Source organism: Ursus americanus, chromosome 34 (genome assembly GCF_024610735.1).
Source record: "Ursus americanus isolate L20-20 chromosome 34, mUrsAme1.1.p, whole genome shotgun sequence".
Classification (NCBI taxonomy): Eukaryota; Metazoa; Chordata; class Mammalia; order Carnivora; family Ursidae; genus Ursus; species Ursus americanus.
Window position 1 is genome coordinate 992938 of NC_142160.1, and position 4576 is coordinate 997513.

A 4576-nucleotide genomic window follows, 5' to 3' on the forward strand; every position below is an offset into this window, starting at 1 on the left:
GAAGTAGGAAGATCGGTAGGAGAAGAAAGGGAAGAAGAAAGGGGGGTAATCAGAAGGGGGAATGAACCATGAGAGACTATGGACTCTAGGAAACGAACTGAGGGCTTCAGAGGGGAGGGGGGTGGGGGACTGGGATAGGCTGGTGATGGGTATTAAGGAGGGTACATATTGCATGGTGCACTGGGTGTTATATGCAAGTAATGAATCATGGAACTTTACATCGAAAACTAGGGATGTACTGTATGGTGACTAACATAATAAAAAAATATTTGTTAAGATAGGTGATAACTGGCCTGTTTTTACATTAACAATTGAGATAAAACTACAAACTATTAGTCAATGTTCAGGGACACAGAACCAACTTCTCAAAAAAGTAAATTTTAGGGGCGCCTGGGTGGCACAGCGGTTGAGCGTCTGCCTTCGGCTCAGGGCGTGATCCCGGCGTTGTGGGATCGAGCCCCACATCAGGCTCCTCCGCTATGAGCCTGCTTCTTCCTCTCCCACTCCCCCTGCTTGTGTTTCCTCTCTCGCTTCCTGTCTCTATCTCTGTCAAATAAATAAATAAAATCTTTAAAAAATAAAAAAAAATTAAAAAAATAAGTAAATTTTATATCCACAACATCATTATTATTTTAGCATGACTACCTTTTCGGGTCATCATAATCTGTTACTGGCTTCTTCTCTATGTCTGAGAATTTACAGGGCCTTGAGGTGAGCGCATCAGCTAACTGACATACGGTGTTTCCGCATTAACCTGTGACTGTGGAGTTGGCCTAATAGGAGCAAGCCTTCCAAGTTCTGACAATCACATCCAACAAGAAAGGCTGTGGAAACTCATTTAATTAGACACACTGAGGTACTAGTGCTGTTAGGAGTCTGTCTATAAAGGTTTCCCATCGTATGTTATGCCTTTTTTTTTTCAGTTACAAAATTTGGTTTTAGCGGTTACAAACAGAAGCTATTACCCTTGGGATCTTCTCCACAGAGAGGTTATCCATAAAATTATTTTTAAAGAATCTTCTTAATTTGGGGAAAACCTTACTAGACACAGCTGCCCACATCAATTTTAAAGTAAAGTACACAGACTGTGGGCCTATGTGGACACTGAATGCCATTCATCCCATGGGTTCAGTCAACATTGCACATGTTCCTGATGATAAATCAGGGGAGCCCCTTTGCTTCTGTGGCATCTCCAAAGCCGCCCTTTCCATGGAAGTTGTTTTAGACTTCCCCCACCATGCTCATCTCACTTGGATTTCAATGCTTCCTTCCACTCAAGAGATGTTTAGGAGTTTTTGGGAATTGCTGGAAATATCGATTGCATTTTACTTTGAAAGTCTTTCATACTGTGAACTTCTAAAGCTTTCCAGGCTGCGAAGCTGATCACATCAACCCCACACCACGCATAAAGCGAGCCCCAACCCAGGGCTCGCAAGGCAAGGGAAGACCTGCTCTCTGGTAAGGCAGCTGTGGCCATAGTTCCTTTACTGAACCATTCAGGGCTTTTCTTTTTAGCCAATGATAATGTTGTAACAAATCTGGCTAGGATTCCTGCTGCAGCCATGGTACCAAGGAAAACTGTACAGGAAAAGCATATTGTCTGTGGATCCTGGAGCCTCGAGACAAGAGGACGACTGCCCAGGCCAAGCACTAGCCGTCTCCATGTTTATCAAAGTTAAACACTTTAAAGACAGTGGTAAAAGACTGAAAGACAAGCCACAGACTGACACCTGATAAAGAACTTGTACTGACATAAAGAATTCTAAAAATGCAATAATTAGAACATAGACCAATTTTTTTAAATGAGCAAAGGACTTAAAGTGATACTTCATCAAAGAAAAGATACAAATGGCAAACAAGCACATGAAAAGTTTCTCAATCAATACTCATCATGGAAACGCAGACAAAAACCCAGTAAGATACCCCTACACACCAGTGGGATGGCTTAAATGCAGAACACTGACTACACCACGTGTGGGAGGATGTAAAGGAGGTGGCACTCTCACTGCAGCTGGCAATGCAGAACACAGAATCTAGAAACCGATCTGCAGCTACTGGAAGAGGTATTTACCACGTGACCCAGCCAGTCAACACCTATGCGTTCCCCTAAGAGAAACGAAAGCATCAATCTGCACCAAGACTTGATTACAAATGTTCACACCAGCTTTCTCTAGATCAGCCAGGACCTGGAACACCGACGGCCATTTGCAGGCGAGGTCACAGACCTACGGTGCAAACGCAGCAGGAGGGAAGGATCAACTGCTGACGTGCCTACAGCAACACGGATCAATCTCAGCTTGTGCGGAGTGAAGCAGCTCAAAAGAACAGGAGCCACTGGCGGTTCCATTCATACAGGATTAAAGAAAATGTGAACTTCCAGTGACGGGGAGACAAGCAGCGGTCGCCTAGGGTGGGACTGGGGATGGCAGGGAGCAAGAAAGGTACTCCTGGAGGTAAGTGACGAGTCCCCTCTCAGTAGTGATGTCGCCCCTGTGTCTGTGGATGTGAAAACACCACACCGTGCGCTCTTAATATGTACGGTGTGATGCATGTCATTTATTATTATTTTTTTAATTTATTTATTCGACAGAGAGAGAGACAGCCAGCGAGAGAGGGAACACAAGCAGGGGGAGTGGGAGAGGAAGAAGCAGGCTCATAGCGGAGGAGCCTGATGTGGGGCTCGATCCCAGAACGCCGGGATCACTCCCTGAGCTGAAGGCAGACGCTCAACCGCTGTGCCACCCAGGCGCCCCGATGCATGTCATTTATAACTGGATTGGCTGTTCCCCTCTAGTGCCCACCTTCCTCTCTCAGTGAAGCCCAGGCCCTCAGTCTGGCATGAGCCACAGCTAGCCCACAGAATACTAGAACAATTTAAAAACACCGTATGCCAGAAAAAAATCACAAAGTTTGTGATATGCTTCAAAAACACCCCGCAGGGGTGTGGATGACAGCAGAGAGCGTCAGTCAGCTTGGGCTCCCATAACCAAACCACAGATCGGGCAGCTTAAAAAATGGACATGTATTTCTCACAGTTCTGGAGTCTCGAAGCCTAAGAACAGGACTAGTTTCCCCTGAGGCCTCTCTCCTGGGCTTACAGATGGTCATCCTCTCCCTGTGTCCTCACCTGCTCGTCCCTCTATGCGTGTCTATGTCCTCATCTCTTCTTATACGGACGCCAGTCACACGGGATTAGGGCCCACACATACGACCTCATGTTACCTTAATTACTTCAGTAAAGGCCCCATCTCCACATAAAGTCATGTTCTGGAGTTCTGGGGATCAGCACTTCAGTATATGAATTTTGAGAGAATACAGGTCAGCCTGTAGCAGATGGTAAAATGGGCCATTAGCTGGTCACTGTGGAGCTGACCGTGAGTCCGTGGGGCTCACCATTATACTGTACTCTCCCCTTTATAATAGATATTTGAACATTTTCCCCAAACAAACCAAGACTTTGTTCCAGCCTGTTTGCAGGCTATTTGCGGGCTGGCCTGGGCCACAAGCCTCTCCCTGTGACCTCAGCAAAGAGGCTGTCATGTTCACTGTGGAAGCCAGCCAGGCCTATACCCTGCCAAACCTTCAGAAGAGAAATTTGAGGGTCCTCTCGCTTGCCTCCCTTGGCCTGGGAAAGAGATCACTCGCCCCATATGGAAAACTCGAAAAGTCTTTGCTCCCTTTCTGTGACACGAAGGCCAACCCATCATAACCAGCAGACGAACGTCCCATGCCTGCCCAGCTTAGGGGGGCCAGGAGTGCAGGCAGAAGGCCATGCTCCTGATTCCCTTGAGGGCTGGGGAGCCTGTGTGGGTAGGGTGAGCCCTGTTTTTATGGGTGTCACTTAGAACTGTGACTAAAATACCCTCTGGTTCTGATGTCTTTTCTTTCCAAAAGTGTTTGGCAAACTCTGAAAATAACCTCAGAGTGTATTTTAAAAACTTCTTAGGTGCTGAGCTCAAAACAAGGAATGGGCCTCCCAACTGTCCTGTTCTCACAGGCTCTTGTTCGTTCTGTGCAATTATGTGGTCATCAGAAGAAAATTCCATGTTTCTGCCCACTGCAATGGAGCCCTTTACCTAAAGCAGTCCCCACACCTCAATGTGAAGTCTTAGGAAAATCAGAGGTGGGACCCGGGATGGGCTTTTAAGCACCCAGAATGTCAGCTGATCCTCTCACCCTCTAGGGACAGCACTCACAGCACACCTGTTCATTTCACAGCAGGAGAAACTGAGTCAGGGCTTCCCACAGACCCAGGTTCCACTGTGCAATAGAACATTCTTGTAGACAACTTCTTTTATATTTGATTTTTATAAACAAAGCCATCAGTGCTGAGCAGAACTACTGCGATCGTTAGGGCAGAAGTGGGGTGCCAGGCTCTCTCTGGCCCCTGAGGGTGCAAAGTGTTCCCGGACTCTCAGCACTGACCGCAGGAGATACACTGGGAATGTCCCAAGATGAGCTCATGCAAATCAAAACTAAGGCTCCTGACATCAAGCCCTCAGTTTGAGTGGGACAGAGGGCACGTGTTGAGTCCCAGCACACACATATCCCTCCTCCTCCCCTCAGGACACACACA

General features: G+C 47.0%; 1 pseudogene; it reads right to left on the reverse strand.

The window, feature by feature from the left end:
• Positions 1–1246: 1246 nt before the first annotated feature.
• On the reverse strand, positions 1247–1664 carry LOC123776412 (transmembrane protein 242 pseudogene; annotated as a pseudogene).
• Between the last annotated feature and the right edge of the window lie 2912 nt (positions 1665–4576).